Here is a 27,306-nt window from a genome sequence, read left to right as displayed (position 1 = left end):
CTTCTTGTTATAAAACATATGAACCTCAAGATGTTAGGAAAACTTAAATCATTACAAAGTAACCGAACATAACAGTGACTAGAATTCATTCAGCGAAATTAAACTTCACTTCTGGGAATTTCATTTAAAATGGAGAGAATCAACTTGACATACGTGTACAGTGCCACACATGTACCTCACGCTAGAATCAGGCTAATTTAATACTTGTTAATTCTTTAGGGACCACAGTTAGGAAACATCCAGGAAGTCTTCAAAATACTTATGGTTGGACGGTGCCCTGATGACGTTTTTTAAAATGTTATGGCCTCTGAGACATAGCGTGAGTTTGTAATAAGGTAGTCAAGTGCCAGTATGTACGAATTGAATGTTGTCCCCGTTACCTTGAGGCCACCTCAAATCTGTTTCTCCTTCAAGTAATATTAGACCAAGATTGGGGGAAAGGCTTTTTTTTTTTTTTCCTGCCTGTAGTGGTCCCTAAAAATGGGAAAGAACAGGTTTGTTAATTTTCACTTACTAGAAATATTTGGTAGAGATTGGAAAAATTAGAAAGGATGCTACATTGGACGGAGGACTGGGTAAAATGTCTAGGCAAATAAAACTCTTCTGCATGTACCAATCCATATTCCAGGAATAGTTTAGATCAAAATGTTGAAATAGATAAATTATAGCATACGAACATAGGGACAAAGCTCAGAAGAACCAAGATTTTTTCTTTCTTCTTTGAAAGTCTACTTTTTATTTTTTACTTGGCATATAAGTTTTCTGCTTTCCCTAAAGCCATTTTGTGTTTATTGTTATATCATGTTCTTTCGTGAGTTGAGACTGTAGTTCAGGCCTTTTGGATACGGTTAGCTGATACCTCGTAATAATTGTTGAATGTGTTTCTGTAAGTGGGATGGCAGAGGGCCGTTTGAGCTGTTAAACCTGCTGCCCTTGGCAAAGGAATAAAGGGATCCCTTTGTGTGTCAGTGTTTACCTCTGGGGACTCGGCTGGATCATATTCTTCACTGTCATTTACTGGGTCATTTATGTCTTTAGTCATTAAATGCTGTTTTCCTTCTCGGTGAGAGGGAGCACGGTGAGACCATAAGAGAGGACACTGGTATTTCATTTATTCCAGAACATGGAATTGTCTTTTTACAAAATGAAGCTGAGTGCATTAGGTGATCCTAATAACTGTTATCGTTTTGAACTTCGGGTCAGTTGCCTTTTGCTTTCCTTTTTCTCGGTGGTAAGCTCAAGTTTGGTAGCATGTGAGATTCATTTTTGGTTGTGTCTGTTGACCTTTGTAATGATGGAAAATTCTGGGACTTTCTGTCTCTTCTATGTTGGGTGGCATTTTCTCTATCATACCAGGCAGCACACTTGACACTTCCAGGGGAGGTTTGTTTATTTATTTTCATTAAACCAAAACATGATTTCCTTTATTTCCATACAAAAACTTTTTTTTTATTTTTAAATTTCAGGTTAATGTGAGGGTACAAATAGCCAGGTCTAAATATCAGAGGTCTGATTTTCAAGATGAGAGTAAAATCCCTGATATCTCCCCACCCCCCGCCACATCTTATAACTCCGTGCTCCTGTCTCATCTTTTCTACATGAAAATATATATATTTTTTCTGAGCCATAAAGGCTTAACATTTGGACTTTACACATTTGTTTTATTTCTTACTTTAGTGTCATTTCCATAGAGCTGCTGACTATATTATTTATACTTTCAGATAATTAATGAAAAAATAGAATTCCAGATGCTTGCAGATGATCCGTTATTAAAGGAAATTTTGGGGTCATCGTTCACATTGTATGTAGTCTTTTCTTTTGAATGTAAGGATTTCTTTCTCTCTCTTTTTTTTTTTTTTTTTTTTTGAGACAGAGCCTCAAGCTGTCGCTCTGGGTAGAGTGCTGTGGCATCACAGCTCACAGCAACTTCCAACTCCTGGGCTCAAGCAATTCTCTTGCGTGAGCCTCCCAAGTAGCTGGGACTACAGGCACCTGCCACAATGCCTGGCTTTTTTTTTGGTTGTAGTTGTCATTGTTGTCTGGCGGGCCCAGGCTGGGTTTGAACCCACCAGGTCTGATGTATGTGGCCGGCGCCTCCTTTCCATACAAATGCATAACAAAACGTGGCCTTTTTTTCATACAGTGGTCCACATGCTTAGATGATGATCCATGGGGAGGTTAATTGCGAGCTTCTCTAGGTCTTCGGTGACCGTGAACCGGGATGTGGGTGAAGTACCTATGTTTATTTCATGTGTTAAACGTTATCAAGAGAAAACATTTCCTGGTATGATCGTGGATGTTTTATGGACTCTAAAACTATTTGTTAGTGTAGCTGTGGTCGCTCATTGTTGCTTAGTGAATACTAAGGGATGTTAAATAGTTTTAACCATCACTCACTTTCTTACACTGAGCCTGTTAGACTATTATGTTGACATGGGGCTTGTTCTAGAAACAGATCGGTTTTGTGCCTCAGAAACTACAAGCTATTTATAAGTTAATTTAATATGAAAATTAAAAGTAGCCCATTTCTGTGCTAAGTGGGCTGCCATAGATGACTTCTCAAATCTGAAAGAGTTTTTTGGGGCCAGGGCCAGGTTTGAACCTGCCACATTCGGTATATGGGGCCAGCCAGTGCCCTACTCCTTTGAGCCACAGGCACCACCCAATGACACTTCTTCTTTTTTTTTTGCAGTTTTTGGCCGAGGCTGGCTTTGAACCCGCCACCTCTGGCATATGGGGCTGGTGCCCTACTCCTTTGAGCCACAGGCGCTGCCCTAGATGAGCTTTCTTAATCCTGTTATGCACATGCTTTCACTTTTGCTGAGTGAAGATAAACTTACCAAATTCACAACAGGTACAAAGTTAAGACCCAACCTTTCCCAAAAATTAGTCTAATGGGCATTCTACAGGGGTTAAGTAGTATTTCACTTAGGTTTTAGAATTATTATTTTTTTAATGATTTTATTTATTTATTTATTTGAGAAAGAATCTCACTCTGTCAGCCTGGCTTGAGTACCACGGTGTCATAGCTCTCAAACCCTTGGGCTTAAGTGATTCTCTTGAGCTTCAGTGTCTGGAATACCTGGGACTACCGGCACCTGCACAATGCCCAGCTAATTTCTCTTATTTTTAGTAGAGATGGGATCTCACTCTGCTCAGGCTGGTCTTGAACTCCTGAGCTGAGGCAATCCATCCGCCTCGGCCTTCCAGAGTGCTAGGATTACAGGCATGAGTCACTGTGCCTGGCTGGCCTAGAATTATATATATACAACAACCTAGATGTGAAGAAAATTGTAGACTTACAGCATCTACAGTATTTCTTAGAAATGATCGGCCGGCCCCTGTTTGAATATTCCCTTTGAAAGGAAGGCTACTAGTTGAGGACTGCTAGTCTTTCATTTTTGAAAAATTCTGTTTATTTGATCACTTTTTTTTCAATTGGAAGATAGGTTTTTTTCTGGGGTGGTGTCACCTTCAACTGTCTAATTTCTCTAATGTGGTAGATCCTATCAGATTTAACATTCCTCCTAACCATTTAGAGAACATTATTTGAGATCCTTTTTTCTCCTGGTGGTCTAGTTAATTTCTAGTTTATCATAGTCCCTTTTGAAAAGGGATATTCTGAACTAGACACTGGTGGGACTGTATTACCTATTATTACTTTTCCTGAAAACTACATTTAATTTTATATTTTTATTATTAACCCTGAACATATTTATCTATTTCTAGGTACAGTATTGACCTTTCATTATCTTGTGACTAATTACAACACTTGTGTTTTCTATTAAGCCAGCGCCTCCCTCCTCCTTCAAGTTGCAATTGATCTGTGGACCTGGATTCTAGGCTTTTATAATCAAGCAAATTAAATATCACCTGCTTGCATTGATCCTTTTTAGTAGCCTGTTGAAAACTTTTTGACTCTCGAGACAGCAAATAGGGGAGTGAATGACTGTCAGTTTTAGGCCATAAAAATTTCACAAAGGTTCTGACCCTACTGTTCTTCTTTCACAACTTTTATTTTCCTAGAACTAAAAGATTTAGTTCTGTTGATGAGGAAAATGAGGCAGAGAAAGATTAATTTGTAGGTTCACTTGCTCGTTTCTTGATTCAGTAATGTATTCAGTTCACAAGTTACGTGCTAGATGCCTGCTATGAGATAGGGAGGTGGGAGTTTTAAAAAGGACAGATGTGGTCCCTGCTCTGTACTTACAACTCTTGCAAACTGCTATACGATTTTCCTTGAAAGGACTGTTAATGGACTGTTACTCAGTGTTACAAAGGAAGGAGCTGGTAAGGCCTGGGAAGACACGGGGAAGCCTTACCTGCATGTTACTGAAAGAAGCCGATCTGAGAAGACGACGTGCTGTATGATTCCAACTGTGTGACATTCAGGAAAAGGCACAGCTACTCAGTTGGGAAAAATCAGTGGTTGGGAGGAGTCTGGAGAGGAGGAGAGTTGACCTGGCAGAGTGCAGAGGGTATTGGGGCACCCTGTGTGATACTGTAGCACTCGTTACTTGTCATTGTCCCCAAACCAGCAGAAGGAGCAACTCAGTGAAGCCTAAAGTAAACTCCGGACTGTGGGTATGGAGAGTAATGATGTTTCACTGCAGATTCAGGGATTGTGACAGATGTAACACTGGGGTGCAGAATGTCTGTAACTGGAGACCTGCTTCCCCTGTGGGGCAGGGAGTGCCTGAACACTCTGTAGTTGATAGAAGTTTTTCTGTGAACCTCAAGTGCTCTAAAAAAAAAAATCCTATTAAAATATACTCATATATCCTGTATTTCCCCCCTTTTGGTGAGGTCTACCGAGATCACTGGGGCCTCAGGAAATACCAGACTAATACTCAAATGCTCGTAATGACGGATCCCCCTGATATACAGGTCTCACTATCAGCCAGTGATGCCAAGGAAAATGTTCTCCGTAATTCTGTGGGAAATCTGACTTTTCAGTAACTATTTCTTTCAAATTCCCTGTAGCAAATGGAGAATTTGACAGTCTTACTAAAAGTAGGTGATACGTTCCTGAAATACAGGGAGTCCATAAAGTTCGTGTGCAGTTTTAAAACCGTTGGCTATTCATGGACACCTGTAGTTTTACAAAAATGCCTGTGACTGTCCTTCCAGCCGAGGCACAGTGGTTTCGTCCCCAGGACAGCTGGGCACGTCACACTGTGTGGGACTCATTTCTCACGATGGCTGTGATGACGTGATGAATCAAATCATCCTCATCTTTACACAGCCTGGGGCTGATCGACAGTGTGCAGGCAGGTGTGGGAGAAAATGCCAGAAAAAGGCAAAAAAGAAGACAGAGGGCGTTTTAAAAGACTCCTTTGAAAATAGTAGTAAAGAGAGCCTAGAGTATTCTGGCACTTTTAACTTTTATTGTTTGACGGGACTGAAATTAACCTGCGGCGTTTCTCCTGTTTCCGAGAGATGATAGGGACCATACGTTCTCTTTGCTGAATGTTATTTTATGTTTTGAAACATTTTATTTAATAACCTAGTGGGGAATCTTTCTAAAATACATTCCACATTTACCTTCATAATTGAAGTACTTTGGATTTATCGTTTCACAGGATCCTGTCTTTTGAATAATTGGATGTTACCATTTGCTGTAACATGTAGACACATTTGGGAGCATTTTGTGTGTGTGTCAGAAACTTTCTTCCTACACAAAGTAGCCCCTGGCTGTTAATTGGATTTCGATATTTTAAAATATATCTTTGATTTTTTTTTTCTTTCACAATTAGCCTGCCGGGTGTTACTTTTCACTGTTTATAGAAGTACTAGTCTTCCCCAGATTTCCTAATTTGTTAAATCTTTCCTTTGGAATGAAACATTAGTTACCTTGTTAGCGTTTCTAAGTTTGAGCAAACAATTATCATAGGTATTTTCCTTAGCTCAGAGAAGGGTATGGATCGGTAAAAAATCTATAGTTGGAGAATATACAACTATTTTAGGATTTGAACCTTTTGGTAATTCTCAGTATTTCTCTTTCTTATTTTGGCCTTGTTTTCTAGTCCAGAATCTCTTCTTATACTTCTCATCTCTTCCCCTGTTCACCTCCTTTCCCTTTAAAAAAAACAAAACAAAACAAAACTGTGTTAAGTCCTGGTCTGGTTGCTAGCTATTACTCTGTTATTCTATCTCATAGGCATTTTGGTCTGAGTCTTGCAACCTGTATTACAGAGACTTGAACTCTAAAGAGAGGACACACTGTGTGCAGCAAGCTGAGTGCCTTAGCTCGAGTCCAGAGCCCTCGTGTGGTTTGGTGGCTGGGCTAGGGGAGAGTGGACCTTGAAACATTAATGAAAACTTTACAGTATTTGGTTCAGGATAGTTCTGGAACTCTGTGCATACAGTAAGCACTCAGTAAAAATGTTTTGAATAGAAATGAAATGTTACTTATGCTGTTTAGATGAAAAGTAATTTATATCACATAAGAGTATGCATAAAAGAGGAGGGTTGCCAATATTTTATGTAAGGAAAAGATACAGGATGGATGACAAATGAATAGGAATTTAATGCTTATAAAATTTAATAAAAATAAGTGACCTGGGATACAGCTGTTTGCTAGAATGTTAGAAACTAATGCCCTAGTTGCTGTGAGTGGTGATCATTGAAATTGGAAAATATAACATTCAAATACTAGTTAAGTAAGGGAGAGGCTAATTATGTATAGGATTATTTTGTTTTATTTTTATTTCTATTTATTTTTTTGAGACAGAGTCTTACTTCCTCGGTAGAGTGCTGTGGTGTCATAGCTCACAGCAACCTCAAACTCTTGGGCTCAAGTGATTCTCTTGCCTCAGCCTCCCCAATAGCTGGGACTACAGGCACCCTCCACAACACCCTGCTGTTTTTAGAGGCAGGGTCTGGCTCTGGCTCAGGCTGGTCTCCAACCTGTGAGCTTAGGCAATCCACCTGCCTTGGCCTCCCAGAGTGTTAGGATTGCAAGCATGAGCCACCATGTCTGGCCTTATAGTTTTATTTTAAAGAATCTTTTAAAAGGAGCTCTATAAGCAGTTTAGAAGCCACCATATGTTTCATTGATTTAGCTCTTCTTTTGACAAGAAGCTAAGAGGACTTCCTTAAATTGATTTCATTTAACATCTACAGTAACTTTTATTTCAAAAAATTGTTGAACTATGAATAGCACTGGGAATACAAGTATTTATGATGGGAAGAAGTGGTTGGCATGAGGTGAGTTTCTAATTGTCTTGTATTTGCATTGAACGAGAACAGGAGGGCGGACAGGACTCCTGGTTTCAAGTCCATTCATTCCCTGAAGGCACCGGAGAGCCAGGGGAACAGTGAGGCTGCTGTAAAAGCAGCTTTGATTTCTCAATTCAACAACGTATTTCTCTTTTTTCTTCAACTACTTCAACCAGTAGTTTTCTGTCACTGGTGCTAACTTTTCTGCTTTTTCATATATTTCTTCGGTAATTGCTTCCTTTTCTAATCCCTTGTCTTCCAGATAGTCTATTATTTCTGCCACCAGGTAGGAGGAGGAAGAAGTGTACTATATATTAAAATGAATTCTCTCCCATATGTGCATGTATTTACATATGCTACATAAACCTCATCATTCAGATAATCAGATGGGATATTTGAACACTGATCTTTTAAGAAATGAAAATTTTCCTATAGTAGAATTTTTTTTGTTTGTGTGTGTGAGGTTTTATAGTGTTATTACCTTTCCTTAACATCTTCCGATTTGTTCACTCTGTGATAGAAAAAAAAAATCCACAAAAGTCCTACCGGGTTGATGGAGATTAACTGAGTTTCTTCAATGCCAGTAAATGAGAGATTAAGCACAAATAATAATGAACCGAAAGTTCTAGTGTAGTTAAAAAAAAAATCACTTCAGAATCATGATTATTGTACGTAAAAGGGAAACAGGTGCTGGACTTGGAGACATTAGTACACATCATGTTGATCTCCAGAATTGATTTTTTTTTTTTTAAAGCATGTTTATTTCAATTCACTAATCCTTCCTGGCATATAATTTAAATGGTGTTTATATGAGCCCCTGTTTCACTGTGGTGTGAGCGTTCACAGCAGTGTCATGTGTATCCCGGGCTCCTCTGGCTCCTCCTTTCTTCTTTTGTGGATAAGGGTCTATGCAGGACACACCGACATGCTATTTTCATAGGTTAGAGCACAGGAATACCACGTCGATGTCCCCATAATTCAGGGGTCCTCAAACTTTTAAACAGGGGGCCAGTTCACTGCCCCTCAGATCGTTGGAGGGCTGGACTGGGGGCCTGGGGATGAGTCTGCTGCTAAGCAGGACAGGCAGCAGGGGCAAAAACACCTGGCGGGCTGGATAAATGTCCGAGGTGGGCCACAGTTTGAGGGCACCTGCCACAATGACTCTGCGTGTGCTCTTCTGATTTTTCCCTTTGTGCTACTTTTTCATGGCTCTGAAGATTTTACCTGTTTCCTGCTATATTTTAAAGTCCGCAGTGTAATTCTTATGGTGGGCTGAGAGAGTTTTAAATTTGCATTCCATTTTGAATCATTTGCTCGCATGAAAGGACTTGCCAAGGTGGGGAGCCTCAGTCCTGTTCAGATGTAAATCTGCAGCATCATTTGCTTCAAATCAGCGCACATCTTTGGCAGTAGAAAGTATTTCTTAATTACTGGCTGAACTGACTGTCCCCCCAGCTCCTCCCACCCAGGTTGAATGTACCTGGCCTTCTTGATGAGCTATTGGAAAGTCTCTATGACAGGGCTGTGTAACATACACTCTAGGTTACTGGGGATTGGAACGTTTCGTTGGTGACAACCTGTGTGTGAGAAACTTTCAAACCCAGTGCCTGGAGCCCTGTCCATATTTGTGACATGTTGAAACAACTCGGTTCCCTCTTCTCTGATAATTTGCTGATTAGGTCAACTATTAAATATTTTAAGTATCTGTTTTAGAGAAAATTTTAGGGAGCTTTAATTCATCTGTCTTATTGATGCAGATATTAAAGGGTAAAGAGTTTAAATAGTTTGCATCAAGTAATTCTTAAAACTGTTGATATTTTATCTCAAATCTGGCTCTCTCTAATTAGGGGGCAAAATTATAACATAGATAGGTCTAATATAAATGAATCATCGCTAGGAATATTAGGAATAAGAGAGAAAACAAAAAAAGGATTGAAAATTAGCCAACCATAGTATCTGAGTTCAGTAATGGTAGTAAACTGGTTTTCTTTTGTGTAGAGTTGAAAACCTGCAGGGTGCAATTACAACACCTCCCACATTCCTATATTATGTAAGTCAAGCAAGAGGGAGGTGAGCTACATTTAACCGTTTAACCGAGCAGGTACCCATTGTCAAAGCAGTTGGGGAAAATGGGATTCCAAGAAGTTAAGGAAGTAGCCCAAATTCATGTATACAATTAGTAAGAGACCTAGCTGGGACAAGATTCCTACTTGCTGGCTTTCAAAACTTGCACTGTTCTTTGCATCAAAATGATTGTCTTTTAAAGAGAAGAGGGAAACACCTCTGCAACGTTTATGGGTTTTGAATAACGCAGGTTAAACTTTATTTGACCACATTATAGGAGAATACATCAGCGATGCAGAGTTTTATGAGAAGGTGAAGAAGCTTCTTACAGGGCCGGATTACCTGGTAACCATGTTTGTATACCATGTAATTCCAGGATGAGCATCTTAAATGCTCTGCACTCTGTATGACCTTGATATAGTCTAGAGAGTTACTCTTTATAAAAAAAAAAATACTTAAGCACTTACTGTGATGACTTTGCTAGATTGGCTAGAGGAAAAAGAAACATCATAAAGGGTTTCTGTTCTTAAAACGTTTGCAGCTTAATGGTGGTACACTATTATACTCATAAAAACCCTTGGACCAAATTCATAGTACCTGAAAATTTGGTAAATCGGGTGTTGTACAGCACAGACAACCAGTATGGTGACTTAAGGGAAAAACCTGCCCATTTAGATGTTAGTATAATAAAAACACTGAAATTCAAGAAGTTCTTATTTTCAGGGACAATAATACGGAAAATTACATTTTACTTAATATAGCGACAATATAATCAAAAGCATTCATTGAGAAAGTAGTAATACGCTCAGTATATTTCAGGGAAACGGAAATGGGAGTGGTAATTAGACCCTGATAGCATCAAATTATAATAATGCGAGTACTTTGCCTAATAAAGTGTTTAACGTGCAGGTCAAAATAACCGGTGATTTTTCTAGGTGGTAGTACGATTGTCCAGGTTAGGCAGTGAATCTTAAAACACTTTAAATTTCCTCAGTACACTAAGGTTTTATCAGTCCCTTTTTAGTTTTTGTGGTTTGGTTTTCAGTTGAGAAACCAGAAGCATAATTGATTCAGAAACCTTTTCAGGGTCCTCATGTTCAGAATAAGACCCAAACCACCTTCCTTGTGCTTGAGAAACAGTATTAAAATTTGAAGGACCATCAGTTTTCCTTACTTCTCTATAAACTTATGGATGGTAGTTTGCCTGTGCAGTTTGGGAGTAGCAAATCTGAGATTATCTGTTAAGGCTTCGTTTGTTTGAGTTAGGTTTTTGGAGTGGGTTTTCATTTTCGTTTAAAAGGGAATTTACATCATCCAGGTTTTTGGTAGGTATATTAAAAATAAATTACTGTGAAGAGATCATTGACTTGAAGGAAAGAGGCATCAAAGTAGTCCCAGCTCTGTCATAGAAATTAGTACCAGTAAACATGCCATTAACAGATTTTGGCAAATGTCACTGCTGATTAATTCATAAAACTTTAGAAAAATTCTACAAAACCACATAATGCTGTTTATCATTATTTTGGGGTTTTGTCCAAGTTAGTAAACTTTAAGATTATGTGAATTCACATATAAAGTCCGTAGGATAGTATCTGGCATATAGCATGGGCTATGACAGTGCTCGCTAAGTAAGTAAATATTACCTATTTAACAGTGATACGTGGTCTGCACTTTACAGGTTTTACAGTTCTTCAAGGGAGAAGAAATACAGATAAATTTTTAAAACTCAATATTCTGAATTGCCAAATTGAAAAATAGAATTTATAAATATTAAATCATCTTTTAAAATATAGTTACCTTTGCTTTTATTTTGCCTTTTCATTTCAATTTAACTGATGTTATTTTGAAAATAGAAAGCCGATATCAGTGAAAATAGAGACTGGGCATGGATCAGGAGACAAAAAAGGTCAGGTCTGGGAGTATTTGTAAGTCATTTAATGTTCATGTTCCTAAAGAAAAAAAGTGTGTCCCCTAGTATTGAAACTCTGTGTAGGGGCCATGTCTGTCATTTGGATTTTAAATTGCATCCTTTTGGGCACTTGGTCGTATTTGAGATTTGTTCATTCAGCGAATTTATGTAGTGGCTACTGTGTCTCAAGGCCTAGGACGGTTTTGCAATGCTTTTATTATTTGTGAGAAGTTATGTTAAAGGTACTCTTTCAGGATGTGTATGTGTGTGTATAATGCCCTGTAGCTCTTTGAGTCTAGTGAGTCACAGTCATTACATATTATCGTTGTGATTGGTGCTGTAAGGTGAACCAAGGAGACCGTATCTACTCAGGTCTCAGGTGGGCTGCTGAAGTCACCTGGAAGCTAAACTTTGAAGCATGAGAGGGCGTCAGACAGGACAGGTGGGTGGAGTTGAGATGAGGGGAATTGCTTTAGAGGCATTCTGCAGAGATGCAGAGGGAGGTAAGAACTCTGTAGCCTTCAGGGGAAGGATAAAAGCTGTATGTGCCTGGGGGTTTGGTATTGAGGGAGAAGTGACTTCAAAAGTAGCCAGAAGGGTGAGCAGAGGCCAGATAATCCTGAACCAGGCAGGTGATAGTTAAAGGTTTTCCTTTTTTGTCCCAGGAGCATTGGGACACATTTAAAAACACTTTAGAGATTGGAGTGGCAAGATGAGATTGGCCAATTTGCTGAGGAAGTAACCTGAGAGTTTTGGGTTTTCTGTTTGTTTTTTTCCCTTTAAGGGGGATTTGTTTTTTTAAAAATTTTTTTTAATTAATGCATTTATGGGGTACAATGTGCTGATTTCATATAGAATTAGCAACACTTATATCACACTGGTTAATATATCTCATCTCGTTTACTTAGTTATTGTGTTAAGACATTTATACTCTCTGCTAATAGATCCGACATGGACCCTTGCATTATGCACCATAGGTGATTTTTAAATGTTGAATGGGAACTGTGAGATTTAAAAGAGCATTTTCATAAATTAATCTTCCCTGTCTCACATTGAATTATACTATATTTTTATAACTGTACCTTTGTTTGACACAATGTTTATTGATCCTTAAATCTTGAGTCTTATTTAGCTCACTATAAATGTCTCTGCAGTGTGAGTGGACTCGCTGTTTTCGGGCCCCATTGAAGTACATGGTATCTTGGCATTTAGTTTTTTCTTTTTTTTTCTTTAGACAGAGTCTCCCTTTGTCATCCTTGGCAGAGTGCTGTGGCATCATAGCTCACAGCAACCTCAAACTCTTGGGCTCAAGTGATCCTCTTGTCTCAATTTTTCTATTTTTAGTAGAGACAAGGTTTTGCACTTGCTCAAGCTGGTCTTGAGCTCAGGAAATCCACCCACCTTGGCCTCCTAGAGTGCTGGGATTACAGGCGTGAGTTGCCAAGCCCGGCGTATCTTGGCATTTAGTGTTGAGAGTAATTCATTGGTGTTGCTAATATTCATTTAGAAATACCTGGATATGATTGTTATTAGGACATCAGATAACGATGGTGTTTCCCTATAGAACAGTGTGACCTAGTAGCCCTTTTTCCTTCCTAGGCCATCTTACCCTGCCCTGGTGTCTCCCAGGAAATGTACCGTGTGTCTTTGTTTTTGTTTTTCTATTTAGTGTATAATTGATCAAGCAATAGCTTTTATTTTTATGTGTTAAAAATTACATGTCAAGTGAAAAATTAGAAACAATCTAAATGTCAGGTGAATGGATTGTAGAATCTTCATGTATTGGAATACCCGTTAGTAGTTAATCATGAAAAAGGTATTTAAATATGGATAAGTCTCGGAAACCTGTTAGATAAAAATACAAGGTGAAGAATGCTTATGATAAATAACTTAAATGTGCACAAAACTATCATATATTTTACATGGAAAAATATTTAATTAGTAAAACTATAAAATAATCGGGTACAAAGCCATACTAACTTTAAGATGGTGGTAACCTTTGCAAGGGAAAGTGAGGAATAGGATTAGGTTAAAAGGTATATGTATCTCATTTCTGAATAATGAAAAGTATATATATCTCATTTCTGAAATACACCAAAAAAATGGATGTTTATTCTGGGTGGTGGTTGATATATGTGAAATATCAAATAAGTGGAAAAAAGATATCAAATAAGTGTTAAGTAACAGCTGATTAAAAATGGCTTGACTGTAACACGGCTATTATTAACAACCAGTTAAGAGACAGGACATCTTCCGCCTTCTCTTTCAGTGACCCCTGATGATACCAGGGATTCGTGGCTGGTTCCATTTTGTGTGTCAGCATTTTCTGTCATATTTGTAAGGTGGCTGCAGCTGTAAATGCCAAATTTTCACAGGATGTCACCCAAGGTGGGAAGGAGGAAGGGTGAGAACACATCTTACCAGAGAGAAAACACTTCACAAAACGGTCTATTATGTCTCCTTGATCAGAGCATGAGCTGAGTCTGCTCATAGCCTAAGGCAGGCGTCCTCAAACTGCGGCCCGCCTAAGACATTTATCCGGCCTGCTGGGTGTTTTTGCCGCCACTGCCTGTCCTGCTTAGCAGCTGACTCGTCCCAGGGCCCGCAGTCCAGCCCTCCAACAGTCTGAGGGACAGTGAACTGGCCCCCTATTTAAAAAGTTTGAGGACCCCTGGCATAAGGTCTGGAAGATCACACACAGGTGGCTGATTACTACAGTGAAGTGAATGAAGTTACGATGATTTTGTGATGTTTGGGGGTGTGTGTGGCCTTCCTCTTCAGACCAAACTCTGATGCTGTTGTGCTCCTACTGAAATGATCTCTAATACTTAGGCAGAAGGTTTTATAGATGGTTATTATTATTTTTAATAAACCAAAAGAGAGCTGAGAGAATCCTGGCCTTAATCCTTCAGTTTTCCCAGGTGAGGAGGGAGCAGTTGAAGCAGGAGGTGGCACTGCCGACACTGGAATGCCGAGCCCGTGAATAGTGAATGGTCCAGTGCTTTGCTTTCTGTACGTACCTTCCTTTCAAAGACCGGACAGAGTCCCCAGTGTGGTGAATCTCCGGCAGGACCACAGTAAGAACTTTCAGAGAGGGTGAAAGATGTGCTGCAAAAAGTTCTTGAGAAATAGACGTCCTCTGCTCATCCTGTAATAATTAGGTCAACACTTGACTGAAATTAGACTCCTTGCTTGCTCTTGCCTTGATCATTGATGAGAAATGGGTTAGATACAACATTCCATCTGTGAATTGTTCAGTCATTACCAGATTGAAGTGACCTGAGGACCTGGGGGAGCTTTTCAAGCTAGAAAAACCATGTTGATGAATAACCACTTCTCTTTGTGGGATCAAACTGTACTGGCCTTCAAAGCCAAACGAATTCAACTGGAAGTTAAAAAGGACCGTCTACAGTGTAACTCTGCAAGCTGAGTGGTTCTATAGTAAAATTTCTTGCTAAATTCCCTTCATCATTCCCTCTTCTCTTACCGTGGCTAGACTTTTTTTTTTTTTTTTTGAGATCTGGTTGCTGTTTTTAATTATGTATGTAACTCTTTTACAAGAGGAACTTCTACAAATTTTCAGGCTAAATAAATAAAATACTACTGTGGCCCGTTTCATCAGTTAATTATAACGTAAATTGTTATCTGTGTAAAGAGCTTAAAGTACGGCTATATTTTTGCCCTGTGTAATAATTTATCCTACATTATTGCCTGGGGTATATCTTCTATAATGCTAATAAAACTTGTTTTGTAAAGATTGGTGAGGTTTTCGTTAAACTGTTATTAATTTATAAGGCTTAGCCAAAAAAAACCCACTGAAAGGCACAAGTCTTCACTACAAATAAATTGCATGCCAGTGGCAGCTACTAATTCAAAGCAGCCTTTCAATTCTAATAGTTTTTAAGTTCTCTGAATGACAGCTTTATGTTAATTTGTCATCCAAAGAAACGAAACAAGGTTTGTTAAAAGGAGGAAAAAGAGATGGGAGGCAGAAATGTCCTAGATCGCTCTTGGGAAAGAAATGATTTTTAGATCCAGACTTGCAGTTCCCTGTTGCTCCCACTTCCTATGGAAATTTATTGTGACATTTAGGTCATGCCTGAAGAAGGCATCATCTAAGATTTGGTCATATCCCCACTCCGTGCAAGGTGGCTTCCAGATAGCACAGAGTCAGTCTCATCATAGTCAGGTTTGGCTGTTCTCTCTTGGTGGAGAGTGTCTCTCTCCCTGTGCGTTTGTGTTGTCTTGTCTCAAATGTCAATAAACTTCATGGAGTAGATCCTGTATGTTGCCATATTTTCTGGAATGTTTTTAATGACAAAGTTGTTTACTTTTTATTTTTTTATTAAATCATAGCTGTGTACATTAATGCAGTCATGGGGCACAGTGTGCTGCTTTTATATACCATTTGAAATACTTTCATCAAACTGGTTAACATAGCCTTCATGGCATCCTCTTAAAAATATGGAATGCTTCATGAATTTGTGTGTCATCCCTGCGCAGGGGCCATGCTCATCTTCTCGGTATCATTCCGATTTTAGCATATGTGCTGTTGAAGCAAGCACAAAGTTGTTTACTTTTAAGGTAGCAAGATGGAAGAAATTTTATTTCACCACAGCATAATAAACCAATAAAACCAGCTGGACAAACATTTATCGACTGAAGCAGGGTCTAAGGCCAGGCGAGAATCCCAGGATGAAGCTTGATCATGTGTTAAGAGCCTTGTTTCAGTTTAGGGCAGGTATTTTCAAAATGACTTCGGAGACTAGAAAGCAGTGTCAACTAAGGGTCAACTGAAAGCATCTATGTTTTAAAATTTAAGCAATTTGGGTTCTGCCGAGACTCTACGCTTCGAGGCTTTTTCTTGAAGAGGTTGTGGGAGAAGAGCGATTAAAAACATCTCTCTGTTATTCCTGAAAAGAAATTATTTATTCATTCAGCTGATTCACTCTCGCAAAATGTGTGGTGTATTGCCAAACAAGTCTGTAAGGAAAATGAAAATCCCAAACAAATCTGCCAGATATACAGCTGTTAATCTGTTAGCTAATTGGAATATTGACAAATTCAGTAATGTAGTCAAGATTTTTGAGCTCAACTTTAAGAAACTATAATGTCAACCAGAGTTCTATCTTGACACTCAAGGCTGTTATCCATTATGTGAATAATTGCTTTCCAAAATGTGAGGCAAATACAGCCAAGTAAGTAGGAGGACTGGAGAATGTTTTTTTTTCTGTCTTCTAAACAGGACAAACATAATATCAATCCTGTCAATAAATCTATACTAAAATATGATCATTATCTGCGTGGGCTCTGAAAGGCAAGATTTTGGAACAGTATCTGACTTAAAAAAATAGCCCTTTGGTACCTAAAAAAGTTACAATTTAAAGTAGAGTATGTGTCCTGAGATTTCCAGGGAGTATACACATGAACATTTTTTTTAATATGTAAGAGTTAGTAAAAATAGCATGTCAGATTGTCAATGAAATTGCTAGGAACAAGGCAAAACATAGTAATGGAAATAAAAATGGGACAACTTGAAGATATTAAATAAATTAATACAATTAGCACAAGAAGGTGGTAGAAATTAAGGAGGCTTTAAATGAATAATACTTGAAATACTGTTTTGTGAATGTCTTTTAGAAGTGGTATCCTACAAAGATGTACAAAAGTTGAATCTGAAGATTTCGGGTTTCTTTGTCGTTTTAGCCTGGTCTTTATAACCATATAGCCTCTGTTTTTGAACTTATAGTGCTATGCTAACTCATGGAGTTTTGATGTGGACTGTTTCATCAGTACTAAATGTAGCTCAACATTTAGCTGAATTCTAAGACCTCAGTGCGTCTTAATCTATATAGAATAATCCATCAGTGGAACACAGTTTCAATAGTTGGAAGACATTTATCATCTTCCCTGCTTTTCCAAGTCACTTTTGACTGGTTGGCATACAAAATGACAGGCTTCCTAGATGCCTGTGAAATCTTGGTTGCTTCTTTGAATGAGTCTTAGTTTCAAGCCAATCTTCCTAAATGGTGCCCTAACATTGGGAGACCTTTGACCATTTATTTATTCTGAAAATGAGGATAAGAATTTAATGATCACAAACAAGATGAACTAGATGGTGAGTTTGAATTCTTTTGTTAGACAGCATCTCACGTAAACTAATGATCAATAGCATCACCTTAATTTTGCTACATATAATGGTCAAACAATATGGAGTAAAATGGTCTGAGGTTATGGCAGGCCACATCCCGTCTACAGTAGATTGTGCGTTCGTTATATTTGTTTTTACTGGAAGCTCTGTTGGCCTTTGTTGTTTTGTTGTTGGCTGCATCTTACTGACTCATCCACTCTTCCTTGTCCCTAAAATCTCCAAGAAGTTTTCCACGCATATGCCGCTGACTCACACCTTCCCATCCTGTGGGTGCTGGTTTCGGATCCAATTTTAGCTCCCGGGTCTGATCCTCATCCCTGTTCAACTTAGGTTTGTTTATTTTAGTTGGTCATTTCATTCCGTCAACATCTTTTTAGGCACCGCCCTCTGCTTACCTGATTCTTCCTCCTGGCTGAGAATGGCATCAATACGTTTCCCCCCCCCCCCGCCCCCCAAATCATCAGGCATTCTTTGTAATGTGACTTTTACTTCCCTGATCACGAATGTGGTGCACACTCAGTGTGGCAGTCATTGGTCACTTGGGTCAGTTCTGTTGGGGACACTGATGTAGGCTGTTCTCACGCGTCTGACCACTGCCCTGGTAACTAGCTGTTGCTCTCCGACTCCCCACTCTTCCCAGTCTTACCTCTTCCTTGCCCTTCTTGTATTTTCACCTGAGGCCACAGAAACCTCCCTATGGTCTAATTCCTGAAAGTTTAATGGCGCACACAGCAGATGTCCTATAGAACCCTGCTCCATTGCTCTGGCCTCTGTCCATTCTTTACTAGTTTATGTGTTGAATTACATCCCAGGTGTAATGTTAACAATACATGTGAAGTCCAGTCTTTGTGGGGCTCTAACACCTTGTGTTATGTTCTCCTTTAATGACATAGTAGGGAACAAGAAGTATAGTAATTTTTATTTTATATGCACATACAGACTGAATCTTGCTTCTGGAGGACCTTGTATATTTTAGTCTGGAAATGATTTTAATAACTTTGCAGTAGGTTTGGTTAAGCCAAGCTAAGTTGAACAGTTAGTGGGCGTGACAGATACCCACAGCTATATCCAAGGCCCGGTAAAGGGACTTAGCAGATGTGATTGAATTACGGATCTCAAATTGGTTATCCTGGATTATCATAGTTGCCTATCTATTGGTTTCATATTAGTATTGGGCAAGATAGCAGCTGTTGTTCTTCACAGGAGTTACACTGGGAGCTGGCTTGCCGTGGGTTTACCCATCTATTGAGAAGTGGTTGATGCAAAGCCAAGTATACAGGGTGAAGGTCAGGAAGTAAGGATGGATTTACAAATTCAATGACTTTGACAAATATACAATGGCTGGTGGTATCTGCCTTTAGTGCCAGCTCTTTGGGAGATGAGAGACTGGAGTGGGAAGAGCCCTTCATCCTAGGAGTTCAAGTCCAGCCTGCAAAATATAACAAGATGATACTTCTTAAAAAAATATATATGTAACGTTTTATATATATAGGTGACCTCTCCGCAGAGTTAATATATTCAATTAATTTTCATCAGAGATGAATTCTGGAAGGAATAAAACAATAAAGAATAGTTTGGCATTATTTTGTCTGTTTTGAAATTGTTATTTAAATATTGTAAGGCTTTTTAGTCAGTAGAAAAGTCGACAAATGCAAACTGCTCCATGGAGCAATCCCTTCTGATCCAGACACCTGTCCCGAATGCTGCACTGACTTAGCTTCATCTAAACTTCCAGCAAAAATAGTTGAGAGAGATGAACCAAAGGGAATTGACTGAATTGTGCTCTTTTATTGTGCATTATTCTTCTCGAATGTGTGTGTGTGTGTGTGAATCAGTAAGTTATAAGTGGAAGGGGACAAACGGCCTCCCCAGTGCTGGGACCCAAGTCTGGGGACCCTGTGGAGTGGCAGGGCAGCACTAGAGCCCCAGTTCAGAGATGCAGTTTTTTCATAATCTTGCTACTTCTTCACTGTGAGATCTTAATGGAGAGTTTTCATTTTCGTTACTAAAAAGATGGGGAAAGCCCTTGTGAGATCCCAGGATATATATAGAAACTGGAAAGTTCTACACACACATTAACAGTGTAATGACCGTTTTACTTGCCCACCACTCTTTCCTCCTCAGCCACTTTGGGGGTCCAGATGGGATCACAAGATAAAGCGGGCTGATGCAGCCCGAGCTGCCCTGGGTGTGGGGACAGTACTGATGTCATGCTGTCAACACCCCTGTGACAAATGTGGCTTTTTATTCTGATGTGGAATTACTGTCCTATGACGTCCCTCCCTCAAAACTCCTAATGCAGCGTAATCAATGTAAAAGCACTGTTAGTCCCAGAAGAGCTGTTTGTGAGCATAATGGGGATAATGAGACTCGGGTTTTGTTGGAAAGTCGGGCGTTTGGTTGAGTGTACGTCCCATCAAGATGATGGTTTCCAGCATGTGGAGCCCATTAAGCGGGGTTGGAGCTGGATTCCCAGTTTAATGTGCTAACACTGCGTCTGTTTCTACCCTGATGATAACACCTGCATCAGTTTAGAACTGATGCAGAAGTTTAAGATGTGGTGTAGTTAATTTCTAAAACAACTGTTGATCTTTTGATGTGTGAACCTCGTGGTTTTTGGCATTCCAGATGAATCCATTGCCACTGGACCAGGCTTATACCTGTGTGGGCTTTCATAATGGGAAATAAGACACATGCGATATCCCCTTGACGGGCTTCCTTTGATGCTTTATCAGGGTGTCAGTGATGAAGTTGGTTTTGTTTTAATTTTGATTTTTTTTGGGGGGGGAGTTGAGTGGGAAGATGTCTTGTTGTACTTCTGTGAATTTTATCAACTGTTCATCTCAAATGAATCGTTGAGGGACGACTTTCCTTCCTGCCTATGAAAACACATGCATACTCTCGGTCTGCGCCTTTTATGATGCCATAAGTAAGTCACTGATTCCTCTTGGGAGCTGTGAAGTGGATGGGCATTAAAAATTAAAGAAAGGCGATTCTGTTACTGGGTCTGCGCTCCTTATCTCTGTGGCTAGCTAAAAGCAAAGTGCCAGTTCAGTGGAGCTTTGAAAAATGACTTTTCCAAATGACCTGCTGCCTTTTAAAGACCGCAGAGTTTGGAGTTCATTTTTAAAGTAGTAAATGCCCTTGGAGAGTTGTAGTATAGTTTTATTCCCATTAGAAAGATTGAACTTCTCCCCAGGATGCCCTCAGAAAGGAAACCATTAGGAGATAGGACCAATATAGCATTTGAGTATCCTGTTTTCCTCCCCAAGGCAACTTTTAATATTTTTTCAGAATCCATCTACTGAAAATCTATCTACTCTAAGTGGAAGGACCATGGCAGAGGGCCTGACATCACCTTTTTTCATAGGGCGATCCCATTTCTGATCTTAAAATTTGGGGCCATATACCAACCAGGCCATCACAAATTATGATCAATCTGCTGTCCACCTGTGTAGGGCTGCCCTCTATGAAGAGTGTAAAGGGGCACTTTTAAATACTGTGTTAACTTTTTTTTATTATTAGCAAAAATATAAGAGGTTTAACATATTGTCCTGTTGTTTAGAAGTGGTCATCTTTGAAAATGTAATAGATCTGTGACTGGAAATACCTGAACTAATTCTTTTCTTCATGCAAGAAAAAAACAGGCTTTGGGTTTTAAAAAGAAAAAAGGTTCACAAAGCACATTATGGGTTCATTAGAACTGATGATCTTTAGTCAAGAAGATGTACCAAGCCCAGCTTCTCTGGTCACGTGCAAGTGTCTTCCTTCTGATGAGGGATTCTGCTTTCTAGAATATTCTAATCAGGCTGCGAAGAATAAGTCCTGTGACTTTCTTATTTTGTTTTTTGGTGACCTTAATTAACCTTGCCGGCATCCATTCTCTAGCTTCAATCTTATGCTTTTAAACTGGCGAATGGGCTTAACTTTGGACTAATACCAGCACAGTTTACCTGCGTACAGTGGCAGAGAGGCACAAAGGTTCTAGAGAATAAGCTAAGACAAAATAGAAGTGAGCAGTAACTGAATGCCACGTGGAGTAGTATCGACCAACGTTACAGAAGAAAGTGCTCTTCCGTGATGTCCAGAAAGGGGACGGCAGGTGCATCGCCGTAAGTGAAGCAGTCTTGGGTGAAGCGTTGACTGTGTGTCAGGCCCTGGAGTTCACCTCCTTATCATATTTAATCTTCACTGTGAAGGGCAGTTTGCAGATGAGAAAACTAAATCATATAGCTAGGAAGGCCAAGTGGAATTATTTCAGTCAAAATTTGGCTAAGTCTAAAGTGTGAGTGTATGTGTGTCTAACACAACGTAGATTTTAGGAGTTGCTTCAGATAAAAGATGTAGGTTTTCTCTTGGAGTGAAAAATTAGATCTGTTGTGCTTAGATTCCTCTGATTGACTCCTGCCCTCTGCTCTTAGAGTTGCATTCCTCTTCACTTTATGCCGTGGGAATGAATTTAATTAGCATTGATACTTGCGTGGCAATGGCGAGGGTGACAGAAATTATATTTACTGAAGGCTGTGATGGTCAAGGTAAGATAAAAATGGTCTAAAGATCCTGGTTTGGGGATCCCCAGCCCTGCTGAGGTTGGCTGGTACAGCAGTCACAGAGGGCTAAAGAAAGGGCATGGCTCACCTCCGACTGTTTCAAATACACAAATTCAGTGTCAACCAAAGGGTCAAATTGGCTATCCATTGGATTCTACTATTGTTGGTGGGACATGTTGGTGTTTCTTTCTTTTTTTTTTTTTTTTTTTGAGACAGTGCCTCAAGCTGTCCCCCTGGGCAGAGTGCCGTGGCATTACAGCTCACAGCAACCTCCAACTCCTGGGCTCAAGCGAGTCTCCTGCCTCAGCCTCCCAAGCAGCTGGGACCACAGGCGCCCGCCACAACGCCCAGCTATTTTTTTTGGTTGCAGCCATCATTGTTTGGCAGGTCCAGGCTGGGGATTCGAACCCACCACCTTAGGTGTACGTGGCTGGCGCCTTAGCTGGTTGAGCTATAGGCACCGAGCCCATGTTGGTGTTTCATAGTTTGTTGGTAACATGAAATCTGAACAAGCTGGGAGTTCTCTGGTACATTCAGCATGTGTGTGTGAAGTGCCTGCCATGTGGTCTATTTCAGTGGCCACAAAGCAGAAAGTACCAGAGCTCCCTGAAATGGATATTAATTTCCATTGATTATTAAGGTTTGGTCAAGGAATGCCATACAGTTTAGGGACTACTACAGTTGATACATTTTAATGGTGGCGTTTACTATCTCTTTTCTCGTTCTGGGATGAAATATCTCGTGCCTTCCATGACAAACGAGAGGGTTGCTGGTGGTTTGTGGACCAAATGTTTGGGCACTTCACGTAGGCTCATCTGTGTTAGTTTTAAATTAGAGTGTTTTCCTCCTTGCCTGTTTTCCATCAGAGCTCATATATTCTTGTGTCCAAAAAGACTCTCTGATTTAGCTGTGAGGCTGCTTTTAATGTAGGGACGCCTGTGTATCCTATCATCACAGACAGCCCTGCTGAAGCTTCGCATGTTTGTGTATGTGTTGCTACAATATGTTTAAAGTCTGATCTTTCTCAGATGTGTGTGTGTGTGTGTAGCTATTTTATAGCTGAAAAGAGATGCAGGCAGCAAAATTTCTGCCAAAATATGTTTTCTATTAAATCTTGTAATATGAAATTATAGGTTAGTTTTTGGCTTTCGTAACGCTGCCTTTTTCACCCGTCACTGGGAGACAACTAACACCTTCCTTTGACTCATGTTTTCCAAGATTCCTTAGTGTTAAAAGAAGACTTTCTTCTTGAAATGCAGAAATTAGAAGAATATGGTACAAAAGTGTTTTTTATAGCTTTATTGAGTCTTGAGGGCAGATCTATGGATTCCAGACAAAATGCAATAATAGACTATGATTTTGCTTTCAAATCGTCGTGCAAACACTTCTCACAGGAGATTTATTGTACATGTGGAGGAACAGAGGCTGCTTTGAAGGTTAAATGGAGTAGTTTGGAGAACAGTTTTCAAGACCTTTCTGCCTCTTGTTAAGAGTGTGCCCTTCTTTAATTAACTTAACCCCTCCAGCTTCGGTTTCCTAGTTTGAAGCATCAATGAAGATAAAAGATAACGTGTGTGCTTGGTAAACGTTGTCAATCCCAGTGTAAAGACAAATCTCAGGTGGTGCTGTGTCTGTTTAGTTAGCATTAACACACTGTGCGTTAGTCTCACTGGCGTGATCGGAAGTTTTTTCCGCCCCTCTGATAGAGAATCCAGACAAATTCTGGTAGCACTACCTCTAAAACCCCTATTTATTCTCACAAAGCAATTCAACCCTTCATAAAAAGAACAGAGCATTGTGCGTGGTCCATATGGAGAAATATGGCTTGTGGGTGAAAGGTAGTTTCCCTGAGACTCTGAGAGATGAACAGTAGATAGTGTACGTAGTGGAAGTGGCATTTTCTATGGTAGAGTAGGGGGTATCACTTTGCTAGGGCTGCCAGGACAAAATACCGCAGGCTGCGTGGTGTCAACAGCAGAAACTTCCTCACAGTTCTGGAGGCTAAGAAATCAACATCAGAGGGTCTCAGACCCGGTTTCTCCTGAGCCTCCTCCCTGCCAGGTCCTCACATGGTCTTCCCTGGACCTCATCCCTGGTGCCATTTTGTGCATCCACATTTCCCTGGACTTGGACACCAGTCCGATTGGGTTAGGACCTACTCTCAGGGCCTCATTTTGACTTAGAATCCTGCCTCCAAATATAGTCACATTCTGAGGTTCTGGGGGCATAGGACTGCAGCATGTGAATTTGGGACTGAGTGACATAGTTCTCCCAACAGGGAGGAAAGGAGACAAAAGAGCTGAGACTTAAATTCTGATGTGTGGGGGCTCTGACCTTTATTGACCCAGTAGTCTCAAGGTTGGAGAGCCGGATGAGGATTGAGGAAGGTCTGGAACATGTCCCATTCTGGAAGATGTCACAGCAAGGTACAGATAGAAGGTGGTATTCTAAGGGGAGTAACAGTGAGGGACATGCTGGCTACACGTGGAACAGCTGAAGTAGGAAGGGGAAGGGATCCCTGAAAACATTTGGCTAAAATAAGCTTGTCTGTTCTGTGTGGCTGAAGGGGAGGTGTGGCTCAAGAAAGGTGAGTTGGTCGAGGCTCCATTCAGAGGAGACAGGGATGAGGTAGACAGATAAGCCAAACTTCTCGGTCAGGCGTCCTCAAACTACGGCCCACGGGCCACATGTGCCCGTCTAGGACATTTATCCGGCCCGCCAGGTGTTTTTGCCGCCACTGCCTGTCCTGCTTAGTAGCCGACTAATCCCGGGGCCCGCAGCCTGGCCCTCCAATGGTCTGAGGGACAGTGAACTGGCCCCCTGTTTAAAAAGTTTGAGGACCCCTGAACTAGGTAATGAAATGTGAATGTCTTCCCACCCCCAAACATTTCTTTTCTTAGAGCCTGTTAGCCTCTTAACTTGCATGCTCTGGAGGTGTTCAGGTTGAGGACCCTTAGTGGGTTCAAAGCAGTGGCATAACCAGAAGGTGACCCTTCCTCTTTACCCCAGGGGATGATTGTGACTGGAAAGGATGCAGGTTTTTTTTTTTTTTTTAAGTAATAATTGAGTATTTGGGAAAATCACCATGTACTTTATATCTGTTCTGAAACTTGTACAGTGCATTATGTATGAAAGCAAGTATTTTTAACTAAGTGTATTCTCAGCTTGGCATGCCTAGCTATTTAGAGAGTGCATTTGGATAATCAAATCCTTAAGTACGGAGATTACATCTTTTATTCTGTAAAAGCACATAAAACAAGACCATGTGCAGAATGGGTGTTCTTAGAATCTGATAGTTCCTCTTACATTATTCTTAGAATCTGGCATCCCATGGAGCCCATTCATTTTTGAAAGCATTGAACTTCATTAAAAAAGTATATTTTGATATTCACTTCATGTCCCAAACATATGCAATGCTTTTAATACCGAAAAACTATAAGGAATTACTTGTGTGTTGCAACTTATCACAGATGCTCAAGACCTTATTGGAAGCGAAACAGCATTTTATGTCAAGATAGCTTCTATAGGTATGAATTTATGAGAACCAGCAAAATAGACTAGAATTCATAAATTATATAAACTAGTGTACTAGAGTGGTTCACATACAGTACTTGAGAAAACCTGATAGTGCCACTTCTAATGGTTACTAAGTTTAAATCTAAAAGATTAGGGAGAAGTTATTTTCATGAAGCTCTTACATTGAGAATCTGATTTAGTGTTGTATGGTTAGGAGATGAAGTGTATTGAATTATTTTATGTCTGAATGGCATAATACGGGTATAGTGACCAAATAATCATGTAGAAATATGTAGAAATCATGTAGAAAATATTTCTCATCACGCAAATTTCAAGGCAGTGAAATTTGCGTGATGCTTCAAGTTGCTAAGGAGCTACTATGAAGGTAGAGGATTCTTTTAATCAGTGAAATATTTTCATGCTGTTCTGCTTTAATCTTGCAAAATGCTTTTCATGTAAATTGCATTTGAAAACTTCAGGTAACTAAAGTTTTAATTTTGTTTTGAATGATTATTAATTTGTTTCCAGGGTCAAAACACATTTTTTTCTTTGGCATATCCCATAGAACTGATGGAAATGACAGCACTGCTTTATGTGGGGAACTAAAAATAACTTTTAAAATATTTAGCCACTTCTCCACCTCTTCAGTTTTCTCCCAAGAGGAAAGAGTGGGCAAACTCTTGCCTTCCTCACCCATGGAAGCTCTAGGAGAGTGAATCACCAACAGTTTGTGGGGTTTAGTTCAGCTGCATCTGGAGTCATCTTTAAATCAGATGCCCAGTTTTTTCTTGGAGGTGAACTGGGATTGGAATGGATCACTGTGCTGAGGCAGCTCAGAAAACTCCATTATTGGAGGAAGGATGTTCCTTTAGTTGCAAGGTTTTGCATTCAAAGATGAAGACCTCACATCCTTTGTATTAACCTGGATGGGTGTGGAACACCTTATTCTTAGTAAAGCATCACAAGAATGGAGAGATAAGAATCCTATGGACTCAATTCTGACATGAGGACAATTAAGGTCCTAGTACACAGTGGGGGTGGGGGAGGGGAAGAGCTGAGAAAGGGAAGGAGGGAGGGCGTGGGGGGGGTCAAGGGGTAGGGTTCACCTTTTGGGGGTGGGACACAAATGTGAGGGGGTCCTTATCTAACAAAAGCGATCTTTGTAACCTGCTTCAGTGTACCCTCAATGACTCCCCAACAATAAAAAAAAATCAGTTACATGGGGCTCTGTCCCACAGATAATCTGGCAACAGGCTTTGTTACTGTGGCTTCTTTTCACTCAACATTTACATGGTGGTGGTTTATTAAGTACAAGTTGCTTATACAGTCATCATTTCTGCCCTTGAATGGTTAACAGCCTAGCAGGAGGTGATCGGGTGTTGTAGGTGTAAGGATAAAAGTAGTCTAAAGCCTAGTGCCTTCCATGGCCTCAGGGATCTAGAAACCTGACATTGTCCCCAACAGCTCAGCACCTGGCACTGAAACTTACTTGCCTACCTTAGATTTCTGTAGAAATCTGAAATACCCTTGCTCATCTCCAAAGATAAACAGACCGTGGATGTCATGGCCTTTTCCCCAGTCTCTTACTCTGTGAGTCATACATCTGCATATTAACTGAAGCTTCCTAAATATGATGGCTTATTCCTAAAGAGGGACTGTAATGAAGGGATTATAGGTTAAGTGTCAAATGAGTGCCAAAGACATTAGGGTAAGCCAATTAACCTGGTGGTTTTTTGAAGTTAATTATCATTGAGTGAGCAGAGGTTAGCGCCCAAAGTGAATGAACTACTTTTCAATGAAAGTGATAATTCCCTACATACTCAAAACAATCTAGAATTCTGCCAGAAGGGGAATGCAGCTTATCAGTTACCCATCGCCTCTAATTAGAATTTAGT

General features: G+C 40.0%; 1 protein-coding gene and 1 non-coding gene across 3 annotated transcripts in view; one reads left to right on the top strand and one right to left on the bottom strand.

The window, feature by feature from the left end:
• The window catches only part of TMTC2 (transmembrane and tetratricopeptide repeat containing 2), a 420,683-nt gene that overhangs the window by 123,213 nt on the left and 270,164 nt on the right, over nt 1-27,306 (top strand). The window lies entirely within an intron of this gene.
• LOC111723098 lies at nt 15,653-15,759 on the bottom strand. Its single transcript, XR_002771717.1, has one exon. It is a non-coding gene; the product is annotated as a U6 spliceosomal RNA (small nuclear RNA).

The sequence above is a fragment of the Otolemur garnettii genome, unplaced genomic scaffold (assembly GCF_000181295.1).
Source record: "Otolemur garnettii isolate 467f Iridium unplaced genomic scaffold, OtoGar3 scaffold00007, whole genome shotgun sequence".
NCBI classification, from domain to species: Eukaryota; Metazoa; Chordata; class Mammalia; order Primates; family Galagidae; genus Otolemur; species Otolemur garnettii.
This window is presented reverse-complemented; position numbering and strand designations above follow the sequence as displayed.